We start from the raw sequence: 16,853 nt of genomic DNA on the forward strand, positions 1-16,853 counted from the left end.
TGGACTCAGATCCATCTTTGGCCCACCACGTGATGCTCCTGGAGTCTCTGCTGGAGCGGCCCCTCCACACAGCAGAGGTAGCCAGGTCCATGGGCAGAGACCGCATCCTTGCACGCGTTTTGGACTGGGTGGGAAGGGGTTGGCCCATGGGCAAATTGGACGCTGCATTCAGACCGTTTGTTTCCCACCGGGAAGAACTCTCCTTACACAAAGGGTGTATTCTTTGGGGCAGCAGAGTGGTGGTCCCTCCCCCACTCTGGAAGCAAGTGCTTGAAGCCTTGTACGAGATGCACCCTGGGATAGTGCGTATGAAAGCTCTGGTGTGGTGGCCGGGAATGGATGAGAATGGTGGCCGGGAATGGATGAAGAGATTGACAGGTGGGTTAGGAGGTGCCTGCCCTGCCAAGAGTCCCGGCCGAATCTGCCCAGCACCTCCATTGACCACTGGGAATCCAATTGGGTGCTGTGATCCCGGCTACACTTAGACTTTGCGGGGCCATACCGGGGCAAATATTCTTTATCTTGGTGGATGCTTACACAAAGTGACTGGAGGTCATCCCAGTTGCTTCCACCTCCACCTCCACCACGGCCACAGTCAGAGTCTTACGGAGGGTTTTTTGCATCCACGGAATCCCTGACACCGTAGTGATGGACAATGGCACCATGTTTACCTCCCAGGAGTTCCAGGAATTCCTGAACAGGTATCTCATCCGCCACATACGGTCTGCTCCCTTTCACACAGCCACTAACAGCCAAGCGGAGCACATGGTTCACACAACAAAGGAGCCCATGGGTCGCATAGTCCAAGGGGATTGGGACCACTGACTGTCAACCCCAACCTGGCTACGAGTGTAAGACCTGCCGAGTTACTCATGGGCAGGCGGATAACCACCCGGCTAGATAGGTTACACCCCGACTGGGCCTCAGATCTCCGCAGCTCCCCTGAGACCAGGGAGGCCACTAGGGGGTTCTTTCCAGGGAGCTGGTCTATGCCAAGAACTTTGCAAGCGGGCCAGAGTGGATACCAGCTCGGGTGCTGCGGCTCACTGGGTCCCACTCTTACAAAGTCTCATCGGAAGGGGGGCAGCTTCTCCACAGACACATAGATCAACTCCATCACTGCACCCTGCCAGAGGAACTGGCAGGGCCAGGGAGAGTGGGGAACAGGGCGAGCATGGGGCCGCTGCAAGAAGCAACCCTGCCAAGCTTGCCAGGGTTGCTGGTGAAGGAATCTTACAGGGCAGGGGAGATACCTCCGCAGGATCGAGACAACGCTCTGCCGACCACGGCCCAAAGTGACAAACCAGTGGTTACAGAACTCCAGGCAGCAGTCCCAGCTCCCCAGATTGAACCTCGGTGGTCGCTCAGAGAGCAGCGGCCACCCGCTCATTTGAAAGGCTATGTATCTTGAACTGGGGGGGGGGGAGGAGTGTTGTGTCTGGCATTCATCCCGGAAAGTACAGCACAGCACATGACGATCAGTGGCAGGAAGTTTAACTGGCCAGGATTGGACCTGACCAGGAAGAAGGTTGTTCCAGGAAATGTATATAACAGGGGACTCGGCCCCGCCATGTTGTCTTTGTGATGTATTTGCTAATAAAGCATGTTGCCATATGAACGTCTCCGATATAAGTACATTACACTCAGTTTTAAGTTCAACGGACGTTTAACTTAGCTAAGCAAGCTTTGACGATCTGCCCATCTTTCTCATTTCTTGAATGAAATTCCACATGTTCTAACATCTCATGAGGGTTGTTTTTTTTTTTGCCAATGGCACTCTTCAGATAATTTAAATACTACTTCCAAACCTCCCTTTTCCTCCTCAGGTTATCTTACAACTTGCTGTACCAGCACAGGAATGCTTTGAACAGGCTGTGCCAACCACACACGCAGATGTGCCAGTGCAAACCTGTGTTAGAAAAAACAACAGCTTGAGCCACAGTGCCAGCTGGATATTAAAATATCTCCATATTTTGTATGGTTTCTCCCATTACTATCATATGCTTCATGAACAAGTCAAACACCTGTTTGATTCTCTGCCAGCTTTCTGCTACATTGTTTGAAACACCCTATAACATCTGAACCAAAAAACTGCTGACTTTGCCAGTTTGCTCTGGAGGGTAAACCTGGCTTCCAGTTCTGCCTCACTCTGACATCAGGCATGAGGCAGCCCATGTGAAGCCTTTTTGATTTCAATGGAACAAAGGCTTACTGCTTTGACTTGAAATCACCTGGACGGCATACTCTGACAGGACTGTGTCTTTGTCTTTCACCAGCTTCTTTCTTTTTTGCACTGTCAGCTAGCCTGGATAGCATGCTTGGCATCTTCATGAGAAGTGTGAAATCAGATGTCTCTATGGCAACCCAATGTTGATGTGCCCTATATGAGATATGATTATTTGTTGCATAGCATGAGCTAAGCTGAATCTGCTGGGTTCAAGGGACGTTAGGATCCTTTCTCTTGTTCCGTTGGTGGTGTAAGAACGGCTGCGGTACAGATTGTCCCAGTGCTGCTGCTCCTCCCCAAAGTTCATTTCCCCAGTTTCTGGGGGTAGAATTGCTATTAGGATTGCCGACCTCCAGGTATGGCCTGGCGATCTGCCAGAATTACAGCTGATCTCTAGATTACAGAGAGCAGTTCCCTAGAAAAAAATTACTACTTTGGAAGATGTACTCTATGGCATCACAGCCCTGCTGAGCTCACTCTCTAGGCTCCACCAGTAAATCTCCAGGAATTTCCCACCCTGGAATTAACACACCATCTGTTATCCATGTGGCCTGGATAGCTTCTTGCATTTCAAGTAAAGGAAGGAGTTTTCCTGCAGGTGAAAGAGTCATTATCCTCCCTCAGAAACAAGCTTAGAATTCGGCTTCTGTTAACTGTAGGCTCATACCTGACCTGTGATTTGGCTTCCTGCCAGCTTTAGGCTGGATATAGATGGCTAATTTAAGCCACCTCAGGAATGGCCCGCAGCCAGATCAAAAAGGCATATATGCAAACATGCACATCAGGGCCCTGCCTCACCCTCACCTCATTCCCTGCCATTGCCATGCCACTCCAAAAAGCTATCACATTGGAAGTGGTAGCAAATTTCTGAGGGCTTCCAGTGCGCCTTTCCCAGCCATCTGAATAGCCAGGGAGTGCCAAGGATGTGGCATTTGTGTGCATGAGTGGCCCATCCCTGTTCTAGCAGTGAGCTGCATGCCGTCTAACCACACTGGGAGCGCTTCTGTTTCTGCCAGCTTACTTTCAGATGGGAGACTGTCACCCCAAGCTGCCCATCAGTATCCAGCTTTACAGTGCAGTCCTAAACAGAGTCATGCCATTCTAAATCCATTACAGTTAATGGATTTAAAAGTGTGTTACTCTGAGTAGGACTGCAGCATTACTCACTCACTCACTCACTCACTCACTCACTCACTCACTCACTCACTCATTCATGTATATGCAGTTTGCTTGAGAGGATGCAATCCTTAAAAACACAGTGGACAACATACAGTCTTCACATTGAGAGCCAGGATTTGGTTCCAGGGTCTTCTATAGGTGTGTTGTTCTTTCTTGTCAAATCTCAAAGGGCGCTCAGAAACGTCCATTGTTCTCTCATCCTTCATGTTATCTCCATAACAGTCCTGTGACATAGGTCAGGCAGACAGAAAATGGCTGGGCCAGGGTCACCCCATGAGCTTTTTATGGTTGGTGGAGATTTGAAACTGGGTCTTCCCCCTAGTCTAGGATAGTACTCTAACCATTACACTACAGCGCAGTGCCTATCTATTCGCTGGATGTGTCTTTCTATCCCAGCGAGCAAGATGTCTGTGGTAAGACCTGGATCAGGGCCTCAGAATTTCAGTTCCACAAGTTCAGCCAAATTTTGGTAAGTTAGATTTGTAAATTAAATAATATGAAACACTGTCAGTGAAATGACATTGTGCTACTTACAAATTGGTTCTTCCTCCATGGTGGATACTCAACAATGGGATTTAAAAAATTATTTAATAAAGACAACAAATGTTAAAAAAAGAGCCCTTCCTTGGCTCGCCTATCTAAATTTGGAAAGCATTCTTTCCAAGACTATTGTTTGAGCAATCAAAAATGACCTTATCTGTGTCCCCAGATTCTGATGTTAGCTCCAAACTAATGAACTGATATTGCAAAAAGAGAAGAATAAATGCTCTCCAGAAAACAAATTCCTGGTCCAAACTAGAGAAAAATAATAGTTCAGATGGGAAGGGTAGGTAATTAAGAACTCCCAGATGCCTTAAGTCAGCAGAGTTGTATCAGCATCAATCACCCAATGTATTGTAGCAATTGACTCCAGTGATCAAGCACTTCTCTGAAGGGCAAATGTGAACTCACAAGCAAAAGGCATACAGTTATGCATATGAAAAAACATGCCAGCAAGAGGGAGGGAAGGAATCATATGCAACATATAGCCTTGTACTGACCTTTTAGGGAGTCTGGATTCTTTGCTCCACTAAAAGTTTATTAACTTGTTTCATAAGTGAATGTCTGCCTTGACTGTCTCTGAATGCAGGGCTGTCCTTTGGGTAAATTCATGCTGTGGGTTGCTGTTTTGGCTCCTGATTGAAACAGGGAACATGTGGGATGAATAGATAATGAAGTCATTTCCTAAACCCCACTGGGAATCCGTTTCAGTTGCATGGGATTCAGCTATCTCTTCGCTGCGTCCTACCTACTCTCCTTGTTCGAAATGTTGTCAGTGTGGCATAGAATCCAACCATATAACGATGCCATGAAATAACATCAGAAGAATCCCCGTGAGGCTGTCTATCAGACGCTCCTACTGAGTTGGATCCTGTAAAAAAGATCTGCATGTGCAAGTTGGGGTGGGGGGGACACAGTTTTGGCCAATTCCCTTCCCTGCTGCAGCAGCCTTTCTGGTCTCCTCTCAAGGTTCTCCTTTGTGTCTCCCATCCCTCCTAGAGAAGCATTTAAAGGGGCAACAAGGGGGGAGGCAGGGAAGTTATCCTTCTATGAATGAAAATTACTTCATAGCTTTTTTTTTGTAGCAGAAACTCCTTTGCATATTAGGCCACACACCCCTCATGTAGCCTGTCCTCCTGGAGCTTACAGTAGGCCCTGACAGGGCTTTATTTTTTTAGCAGGAACACAGTTCCTGCTGGTTTACCATCAGGAGGTGTGGCCCAATATGCAAATGAGGTCCTACTGGGCTTTTTCTACAAAAAACCCTGAGTGAAACAATGGTGATGTCAGGGGTGTGGCCTAATATGCAAATGAGTTCCTGCTGGGATTTTTCTACCAAAAAAGCCCTGGGCCCTGAAATAACAGCCCTGTAAGCTCTTGGAGGATTGGCTACAACAGGGGTATGTGGTCTAATATGCAAAGGAGTTTCTGATACAAAAAAAGCCCTGCTTCATAGGGTACTGGGGAAGGGATTTCTGCTCTTGCCCCTGCATTCCACAATCCTCCTATCCTTTCATTCCTCTAATTTGTTTGTTGTCTAGAAATATTCCTCCTAGTCTGTTTTTATACAGCAACAAATCTGACAATACTATTAACATTAGAAGACTCGCTCATATTAACGTAAACAATTTTACATTATTTAATATTTCTCTGTGGTGGCTTCCCTGCCTTTCACTGTCCTGCCATCAAAGAAGGCCACTGGCCTCAGAACTGGGAAGGAGAAGGGATGCTTGAGTCAGTCTCTCTCATATCTGAGCTCACCATCACCTGGCCTGTCTCTAATTTCCTTCTTCACTTGGGCAACTAAGGGTGTTTTTACATTCAGGGCGTTTTCGCACTTACCTTAAGCCGGAGCGACGTCCCTCTTCACCGCGCAGCATCTGCATAGTTTTTGCACTAATTGCTGCGAGCACCTGGAAGAGCCGCAAAGTCCCGCAGCTTTTGCGGCGCAAATGTAAACTGGTTTTTGGTGGTTTACATTTGCGCCACAAAAGCCGCGGGACTTTGTGGCTCTTCCAGGTGCTCCGCAGCAATTAGTGCAAAAACCGTGCAGATGCTGCGCGGTGAAGAGGGACGTCGCTCCGGCTTAAGGTAAGTGCGAAAATGCCCTCAGTTTGATCCAGAGTTTTAGAGTCTTCAAATTGCCTGCCATTGTTCCGCTGTAATTATTTTCCTTTTACATTTAAGCGTTTCAATTTGGGGGGGTGGGGTGTCTCTGATCAGAGGGCAGCCGGAATACCAATGCTTAGTTAAATGTATAAGATCGTGTCAACACTGCAAAAATAATACAAATTTAAATCACTTGATGAGGCAAGCAATGATATGTAAACATTTCAAGTGCTGTCAGTTCTCATGCAAATTACTGCACCTTGTGGTGACTTTTGGAGGAGTCTTTTAAAATGCAGGAAAACTTTTACAATACAAGTTTGCAATGCCCATAGAGAAAAGACCAGACTAAAACTAGTCTTGAGAAAAACGCTTTTGTGGCATCGTCGAAACCCATCTCACTGAAACAATTGTGTAAATGCCTCGAGAAGCAACGATGCGAAACAGTTATGAGAATGTTATGTAATGTAAAAGGTGAGTTTACAATGCAAAGATAGAGAGTCGCAAACTGCCAGTGTAAAAACACCCCATAAAAGGAAAAGGAAGTCTTCCCTGCCTTTTCCTTCTGCTGCCTATCTCCCTGCCTCTTAGCCTTTCCCATTCTGGCTTTCTCCAAGTCCAAGTTTGGCCTTGCCTTCTGACCACCTCTCTCTCCAGCTCCCTGCCCGTTTCTTGGCTGTAACCAACTAGGCAGGAAGTTGTGACACTAGTAGCAGAAAGCAAAATTACTGATCAGCAATACATGCAGTTCATAAAGTGAATTTATATTGTTTCCACATAATTTATCAAAACATGCAAAAGGCAAAAACATTCAAAATTTGTCCATGGGTTTGTATTAACCACACACTGCTGGGGTTAATATGGTTTCCATATTGCATACCAATGAGATGTGATTAAGCTGTGTGAGCTGTTGCCTTAGCATGGGTTCTGGATTGTAAGAGACTAGCGAACTGTGGAAGTGTAAATGAAACACGGATTAAACCTAGGACTCTTGTAGCCACTGCACCTGTTGAATTACCGACTGCATTCATAAAAAAGGAGCAACCAGGTTGATCTGTGTCTGTTAACAGAAGGATGTAAAGACAACAGACTGTATACCTGATGATAATCAAGGTTTTTGATGTGAACTGCAGACTGTGTTCTGCTTTAAGAGACACTTGAAACAATTTTGAAATAATATTTCAGTAAAGAGTGTTTGTGCACTTATATTGCAACATATAGATATGTGGTGTTTTTTCCTGTTTTACCCGCTTGGGGATTGGCAGCCCTATCTGAGGAAGTAGGAGCTGGCTGACCCATGACATGTGAAAGAACTTGAGACCCAAAACACTGCTGCACATCTTCTTACTTCCTTTCTTTAAAAATCAGTGGGAACAGAAAATGTATACATGTCCACTTTCTATAATCTGGAATATTTGTGTTATAAATGGACATGTAGATACCTAAGCATGCTCTACTACTAACCAATTTTCAAACTGTAATATCATGTTCGGCTTTGTGTATAAGTATTTTCCTCCAACTTTGAATAATCCAACTTCTGCCTGAACTTCCACCCTTGTCAAAGATTTCCAGTTTTATTAATCAATTCACTAAGGACAGACTTGCCAGAGGCGTGAGCCGAAGGGCGAGAGCGAAAGGGCTCTTGGCCTGTGGCTCTTAGCCTGGGGGATGTGTAAGGACCAGGAACCCCGACCCCTATTTTCCTTGTGTTCCCAATAAGGTAAGTAGACCCTTCAGAAGTAGAACCACATAAACAAACAGGATTTAAAAGGGAACTGTATATTTTAAAAAAGCTATCATGAAGGTAGAATGCCAGCAGGGGGGTGGGGGCTTTCCAGTGTTTTGCACTGAGTGTCACATGTATGACTATCTGCCCACAGGACAGAAGTCTTGGGTGTGTGCTTGATGCAAGGAGCTCCTGGTACTCAGGGAACGAGTTCGTACCCTTGAGGCTGAGGTGACTGACCTGAAAAAGCAGAGACAGTCAGGCACTCGGAGAAGACTCTCGGGGACATGTTAGATGAGCCCCACTCCGAACGTGGCAGCCCCGTTGCTGCCAGGGAGCATGAGGGTCCAGAGGGAACAGGGCACCGTGCTGAGGATAAGGGGAATGCGCCCTCAGAAGGGACCTCTTCTTCAGTTGGTGAGCGGGTATCCTTTTGCGCCAAGGAACCATCCCTGAGCAGGGAGGGGGGAGGGTCTTGGTAGTTGGTGATTCAATCCTTAGGCAAGTAGACAGCTGGGTGGCAAAACCACATACTGACCGTATGGTGACTTGCCTGCCTGATGTGAAGGTAGTGGACATTACGCGTGTTGTAGATAGGCTGATAGACAGTGCTGGGGAGGAGCCAGTGGTCGTGGTGCATGTTGGCACCAACGATGTGGGGAAATGCAGTCATGAGGTTCTGGAGGAAAAATTTAGGCTACTAGGCAGGAGACTTAAGGCCAGGACCTCCAAGATAGCCTTCTCAGAAGTGCTACCTGTTCCACGTGCAGGGCAGGAGAGACAGACACAAATTAGAAGTCTCAATGTGTGGATGAGATGATGGTGTAGGGAGGAAGGGTTTAAGTTTGTTAGGCACTGGGATACTTTCTGGAACAAGTGGGAACCGTACAAAAGAGACGGTCTCCACTTGTCCCCAGATGGAACCATGCTGCTGGTGCTTAAAATCAAAAAGGTGGCAAAGCAGTTTTTAAACTAAATCTTGGGGGAAAGCTGAAAGGAGATGATATGTCTCTGGTTCGGGAGGACTCATCTCAAAGAGATGAAGGGTTAGCTGTTACTTTTCTACCGAGTAATGGATCAGAGTTGTCCACTGAGATGGTGACAAACAGTATGGAGTGTCTGCCAAAGTCTCGAGGCAGCAGGAGGAAGGTTGCGGGCCTAACTTGCCTGGGAAATTATAGATGTTTGTATACAAATGCTAGAAGTGTTCGAAGTAAAATTGGTGAGTTGGAATGTTTAGTGTTGGGGGGAAACACAGACATTGTGGGAGTTTCAGAAACTTGGTGGAATGAGGAGAATCAGTGGGACACGGTGATTCCTGGATATAAGTTATATTGGAAGGATAGGGAGGGAAGGGTTGGAGATGGGGTGGCTCTGTATGTCACAGAGGGTATACAGTCCAGTAAGCCTGAGGTCAAAGAATTAGATTCCCTTCTAGAAATGCTCTGGGTCGAAATAGAGGGTCCAAAAGGAAATTTAACTATGAAAGTTTGTTATCACCCACCAAATCAAAAGATAGAGGACGATTATAATATGATGGAAGGATTAAAGATAGCGGCTAAATGTAAAAACTGTGTCGTAATGGGTAATTTTAACTACCTGCAGATTGATTGGGTCAATATGTGTTCAGGTCGAGAGAAAGAGATTTAGTTTCTAGATGCTCTCAATGACTGTGCTATGGAGCAGATGGTCACAGAACCTACCAGGGGTGAGGCGATCCTGGATTTGGTCCCAAGACTTTGTGAGAGATGTAAAAGTGATCCCACCGCTTGGAAGCACTGACCATAACGTTATTGATTTCACCATTTGTATAAATAGGGAGTTGCCCCAAAAGACCAGCACAACCATGTTTAACTTTAAAAGGGGTAAATTCTCTGAGATGAGGAGGCATGTGAAGAAGAAACTGAAAGGAAAGGTAAATACAGTCAAAACCCTTGGGGAAGCCTGGAGGCTATTTAAAACTACAATCCTAGAAGCTCAGATAAAATATATACCAAAAGTTAGGAAAGGCACAAACAGGTATAAGAAAAGGCCTGCATGGTTAACAAACAAAGTAATGGAAGCTGTAAAAGGTAAGGACTCCTTTAAGCTGTGGAAAGCAAGTCCAAGTGAGATTAATAAAAGGGAACACAGGCTGTGGCAAATCAAATGCAAGACTGTGATCAGGCAGGCAAAAAGGGACTATGAGGAGCATATTGCAAAAAACATAAAAACCAACAATAATTTTTTTTTCAAATATATTAGAAGCAGAGAACCAGCCAAGGAGGCAGTGAGGCCCTTGGATGACCAGGGGGTCAAAGGATTACTGAAGGAGGATAGGGAAATGGCTGAGAAGCTGAATGCATGTTTTGCCTCCGTCTTCACTGTGGAAGATGAGAAGTGTTTGCCCGCTCCAGAACCACTAATTTCGGAAGGGGTGTTGAAAGACCTGAGTCAGATTGAGGTGACAAGAGAGAAGGTCCTACAACTGATTGACGAATTAAAAACTAATAAGTCACCAGGTCTGGATGGCATACATCCAAGGGTTGTGAAAGAACTCAAAGGTGAACTTCTGGATCTCCTGACAAAAATATGTAATCTTTCATTGAAATCTGCCTCCGTTCCTGAGGACTGGAAGGTAGCAAATATCACCCCTATCTTTAAAAAGGGGTGGAGATCCTGGAAATTACAGGCCAGAGGAGATCCTGGAAATTACAGGCCAGTCAATCTGACTTCAATACCGGGAAAGTTGGTAGGAACCGTTATCAAGGACAGAATGAGTAGGCACACTGATGAACACAAGTTATTGAGGAATACTCAGCATGGGTTCTGTATGGGAAGATCTTGCCTCACTAACCTGTTACAGTTCTTTGAGAGGGTGAACAAACATTTGAACAAAGAGGACACAATAGATGTTGTTTACCTTGACTTCCAGAAAGCTTTTGATAAAGTTCCTCATCAAAGGCTCCTTAGTTAGCTCGAGAGTCATGGAGTAAAAGGACATGTCCTCTTATGGATCAAAAAACGGCTAATTAATAGGAAGCAGAGAGTGAATATAAATGGGCAGTCTTCACAGTGGAGGATGGTAAGCAATGGGGTGCCACAGGGCTCAGTACTGGGTCCCATGCTCTTTAACGTGTTCATTAATGATCTGGAGTTGGGAGTAAGCAGTTAAGTGGCCAAGTTTGAAGATGACACTAAATTGTTCAGGGTGGTGAGGATTGTGAGGAACTCCAAAGGGATCTGTTGAGGCTGGGTGAATGGGCGTCAATGTGGCAGATGAGGTTCAATGTGGCCTAGTGCAAAGTATTGCACATTGGGGCCAAAATTCCAGCTACAAATACAAGTTGATGGGTTGTGAACTGGCAGAGACTGACCAAGAGAGATCTTGGGGTCGTGGTAGATAATTCACTGAAAATGTCAAGACAGTGTGTGATTGCAATAAAAAAAGGCCAACGCCATGCTGGAAATTATTAGGAAGGGAATTGAAAACAAATCAGCCAGTATCGTAATGCCCCTGTATAAAGCGATGGTGCAATCTCATTTGGAATACTGTGTACAATTCTGGTCACCGCACCTCAAAAAGGATATTATAGCATTGGAAAAAGTGCAGAAAAGGGCAACTAGAAGGATTAAAGGTTTGGAACACTTTCCCTATGAAGAAAGGTTAAAACGCTTGGGGCTCTTTAGCTTGGAGAAATGTTGACTGCAGGGTGACATGATAGAGGTTTACAAGATTATGCATTGGATGGAGAAGGTAGAGAAAGAAGTCTTTTTCTCCCTTTCTCACAATACAAGAACTCGTGGGCATTCAATGAAATTGCTGAGCAGTCAGGTTAAAATGGATAAAAGGAAGTATTTCTTCACCCAAAGGGTGATTAACATGTGGAATTCACTGCCACAGGAAGTGATGGCAGCTACAAGCATAGCCAGCTTTAAGAAGGGATTGGATAAAAATATGGAGCAGAGGTCCATCAGTGGCTATTAGCCACAGTGTATATAGATATATATGTGTGTGTGTGTGTATATATATATATACACACACACACACACACTCGCACACACACATATTGGCCACTGTGTGACACAGAGTGTTGGACTGGTTGGGCCATTGGCCTGATCCAACATGGTTTCTCTTATGTTCTTATGGACTGATCTGCTTTCTTTTTTTGTTTTTTTGGCTGTCTATCAATGTCAAGCAATTAGATCTCAAAGAAATCAGTCCTTGATCTGAAACAAAGTATGATTTATTGATAATCCAAGATGCTTCTATTGAGCTAGGTATTGGAACTGATACATATTAACAGTGGAAGGCATACTTAAAGGTGGCATATCAAAGGTTTCCTAAACAAAGCTACATTCTCTAAACAATGCTGTATTCACGTGTGAATCTTCACACGGCAACTTATCTCCCCTGTGGTTTCTTTTCCTGGGACTAGGCCTGAGAACCTGTCCCTGGAGGTGCTTATCTTCAAAGAGCAAATTCCTGCATTTGTTAGTGAAAGTGAGAGAAGTGAAAGAGGCGCTATTTCCTGCTTTGATGTGCCCAGCTTGGTTCATGGTTAGTAACATTCATGGAGTTTTACAGGTACATTCAGTTAGCATTATACTATTAGCATTGTATTATTAAAAGAAAGATTCACATTGCTTGACAATCAGTGGCAAGGATGGTAATTTTATTTGTTTAAATACTTCTAATAATATTCACACACATATAGAAGGTGGTAGTATGCATGTTTCTGTGTATATGCATAGAACACAGAAAATCTTGTGAATGCAATATGATTTCCCATCTTGTAAAACATTGTCATTTTTGCCTAAACTAATGCGTTATTTTTCATTATTGTCTATTTTGGAAAATGCAGACCAGCTGGAAGTTGGACTAGAGTATTATTTTGCATGCTAAGCAGTGAAATGACGAACGGCTGCTCAGCAAAAGCCAGTAAACTGGGAATTACTTTTCTCTTTCTGAAATACTGCACATACATATGCATGCAATTTTGCTCCATATTCTCTTTGGCCTCCTTATCATCTCCCCTGTAGTCACTGAGCAATGCTCCCAAGCTGTGCTATAAGAGCTGTGAATGCATTCAACCAGACTGTCTCAGATTTGTACCAACACACATTTCTTAAATTAGTTGTTGGAAATATTTCAGAGGTACGTGCCATTAGTGTAGGTTTCACACATCCCAACTGTTCATACACAAATCAATCATACTCATTCATATTTTTGTATTAGCAAATTCCTGGGCTGCAGGAGTTTTTCAAAATGATCTTTGATGTCACAATGCGCCACAGCAACTGGCGATGTTGCGTTTCCTTCTCTGCCAATGGTTTCACCACTCTGATGTTAGAAAAGTCTACAAATCCATTTATAACCCTACAAAAATAGTATTCATTTTTAAAAAGTTGTATTCTCATTAAAGTTTTTAAAAGGAAAACTAATAACAAGGAAAATACATATTAAGCCTAGGCCAAGGAAACTTATTGCATAGGCTCATGAAGGGACTACCTCAGACATGTTCTTTCCCCCATTTTTTAAAGTATAATCCACTTTGCATGTCTTGACAAAAGACAATATGTGCATATGTTAATCAAATAAATAATTAACAGCTAGCAAAATATAAATAAAGTAAAAAAAATAAACAAAGCATCATCCTTCACCACCTTTCCTTTGGTTTAAATCTGTTGAAGAAGTTTGTTGTCACTTCGACATTCTATCTTGGTGTGTTCAGCAGCTGGCATTCAAAGTTCTTTTGACGCTTGTATCCTAAAAGAAGACTTCCTAATTCCTGTAATTTTGACCAATTACAATACCCCCAAATTTTCACTAGCCTCTCCTTTTTTGTGGGGCTTCAGTGTAACTTTTCAGTATGTATCTGATACAAGCATAAAATAATTGCACAATATTCTTCTAATATTATGTACATTGTATTATTTAGAAATATGTCAGAATTTAACAGAACATTGATTTCTAATATTCCACTGATTGTTCATATTTCAGTATTTTGCTACTATAAATGTTCAAAACATGTTTTTCAATTTATTATAAAACCAGCATTTACCATTAGTTGTGAACATATGAAGCTGCCTTATACTGAATCAGACCCTTGGTCCATCAAAGTCAGTATTGTCTTCTCAGACTGGCAGCGGCTCTCCAGGGTCTCAAGCTGAGGTTTTTCACACCTATTTGCCTGGACCCTTTTTTGGAGATGCCAGGGATTGAACCTGGGACCTTCTGCTGCTGTGTTATATATTTTAATCATTTTTTGAATTATGATAATTGTCACTGGTTTGCTATTTTGCTCCCTACTCCCTATTTAAATAGACTGTAAAATGTGTTTTGTACAAAGTCAATTCTATGATTCATTTGCTATTACACATTGTAGATCTTTCTCTGATTTATTATATATGCGCTCTGGTTATAGCTTTGAAAAGACAATTCTTTGTTGATTTTTTTAAAAAAGTGCTGTTCATGACATGAATATATTTCCTTCCTAGTGCATTCAGAAAACTTTATATCTGAAAACCTTTAAACTAAAGGGATACTTTCTTGTCGTTCTACCATTTTAATGCCTAAAATATCAAAAATAGGTTTATGTATGTGATCATTTGATGATCCAAGCACCAGCACTGTTTAAAGTATAATCTATCACAACATGGACATTTATCTTGAAAGGGTTTTAAAAAAAATTATTGTTGCTGTCAGATATACAGTTGAGAAGCTAAGCCACCCAGAGGTTATGCTGTATTCCAGGCAGAAACAAAACCATACCTTAAGCATGATGCAACTATATTTCACGTTCATTTCAATATCTAATTCTAGTCATGTAAAAAAAAATCTCCTGTAAAAGAATCTCAATATCCCTAGCATAATCATGACAGGATTGTGGTATAGATAAGAAGGGCAAAGAAACTTGCACCAGAAATGTAAAGTTTCTGGAAATTTTTTGAAATCATGGAAAAAACACACTTTTTCCCCACAGGGAAAAAAAATGGAACTTTGGGGGAAAGTTGAAATATGTGTAACAATAACTTTCCTACAAACCTAAATGTATATTGATAGTTTAACAAAACATTGCATAATTTGTAACATAGCGTATGAATATATTAATTGATAAATCTGTGGAATTTAAAATTATAAATGTTTTAGTTTTCTAAAAGAAAAAAGGAAATACACCCAATATTAAAGTGAGAGAAGGCTGAAAACTGTTGCATGTTATGCTATCTTGGTTAGGGTTGCCAAGTCCAATTTAAGAAATATCTGGGGACTTTGGGGATGGAGCCAGGAGACTTTGGGGGAGGAGCCAGGAGACCTCAGGGTGGAGCCAAGATCAAGGCTGTGACAAGCATAATTGAACTCCAAAAGAAGTTCTGGCCATCACATTTAAAGGGACAGCACACCTTTTCCATGCCTTCCTTCTGTAGGAAATAATGAAAGATAGGGGCACCTTCTTTTGGGGCTCATAGAATTGGACCCCCTGGTCCAATCGTTTTGAAACTTGGGGGATATTTTAGGGAGAGGCACTAGATGCTGTACTGAAATTTGGTGCCCCTACCTCAAAAAACAGCTCCCCCAGAGCCCCAGATACCCGCAATCAATTCTCCATGATTTTTTATGGGAATAAATCTCTATAAGGAATAACAGAGTTCCCAGCAGACATTCCCCCCCCCCCCCCCCGTTTTCTGACAACCCTGAAGCAGGGGGAGGTCCTCCAAACCGGGGGATCCCCTGCCCCCACCTGGGGATTGGCAACCCTAATCTTGGTACATTTTCTTCATTCTAAAATAAAACAAAAATGTGTTTCAAAAGACTCCCCTCCCACCTCCCGGCCCATGTTCTCCAAAATTTACCATTTTTTTCCCTAATGGAAAGCTTGAAAAACAGTCTTTGGGATTTTTCATGCTATATTTTTTGACTGAATAGAACTTTGTCTTTAAAAAGCATATAACTCATTTCAAGGTTTTTATTCAAGGAGCTTTTTCCAGTGTTCCCCCAAACTTCCCAATTACCACGAATGCTATAAAGGGGGGGGGGGGGTCATAGGAGTTTTTTCTTCAGGGTTCCCTAATGTTTCCATTGGAAAAAGAAAGTCCTCTGTTTTACATGGTATACATTTTGAGTGAATAAAACCTTATCTTAAAAAGCATTTCACTGATTCCAAAGTGGGAAAAACATAGGTTTTTTTAAAGTCCTTCCCCTTTTTTTCATTTTTTCCATTAAAAATTGGAAAAAACTCTCAGAAATAAACAAAAGCAAGCCTCCCCCCATCATTTGTCCAAATCATTTACCCAGGCTTTCAAATCTCTATCTCACAAACAAAGATACTATAAAAATCAGTTATATCTCACCTAAGCCTTGCTTTTGGAATACTTGTACACTGCCTACAGAGACAGTCTGGAGCTTTGTTACTTTTATTTTTCAACAAAAAGCTTATTTCTAGACCTCCTGATTGCATTTGAAATGAGCAGGCAATTAAAAACAAGCTCCACAGAACTGCTTTTCAGTTCTCAAGTTTGCTAGGTTCATATATGAGGGTTTGTTTGAAGGGCTGACTATTCCCCCCCTCCCCCCACAATTTTGGAACATTATAGAACAATTCACACAATAAATTTTCCACAGACGTTTAGTGTCTGCTAGGTGTGTGTTCATGACAGTAACTTATTAAAAACATTTTAGACTGACTTTTTATTTACAAAATAATACAAAAAGATAAAATTTGAATTAAAAGTACATTTATAAAACAGTGAGAAAAACAGGCATTGAGCCAGACAATTGGAATAAACCAAAATGAACAATCTGGCAGAATCCCACATAACAACCTCCCCACATACACACACAATAACATACCAAAAGAAAAAAAGCAGAAAATAGCCCAGACCCAACAATCATAACACCTCACTTGCAGAGTCAAAGAACATTAACCAAAAGCCAAAATAAATAAAAATATTCTGAATATACTCCTAAATCCAGGAGGGACAGTGGCTTTGCATACCTCCTGAGCGAAGGAGATTATGTTCAGTTTCCGTTATACGCATTACATCAGTCAGCTGCAGCCCTTTCCTTCATGATACAGTTCTGATAAGGCTGAACTG

The sequence above is a fragment of the Heteronotia binoei genome, chromosome 5 (assembly GCF_032191835.1).
Source record: "Heteronotia binoei isolate CCM8104 ecotype False Entrance Well chromosome 5, APGP_CSIRO_Hbin_v1, whole genome shotgun sequence".
Classification (NCBI taxonomy): domain Eukaryota; kingdom Metazoa; phylum Chordata; class Lepidosauria; order Squamata; family Gekkonidae; genus Heteronotia; species Heteronotia binoei.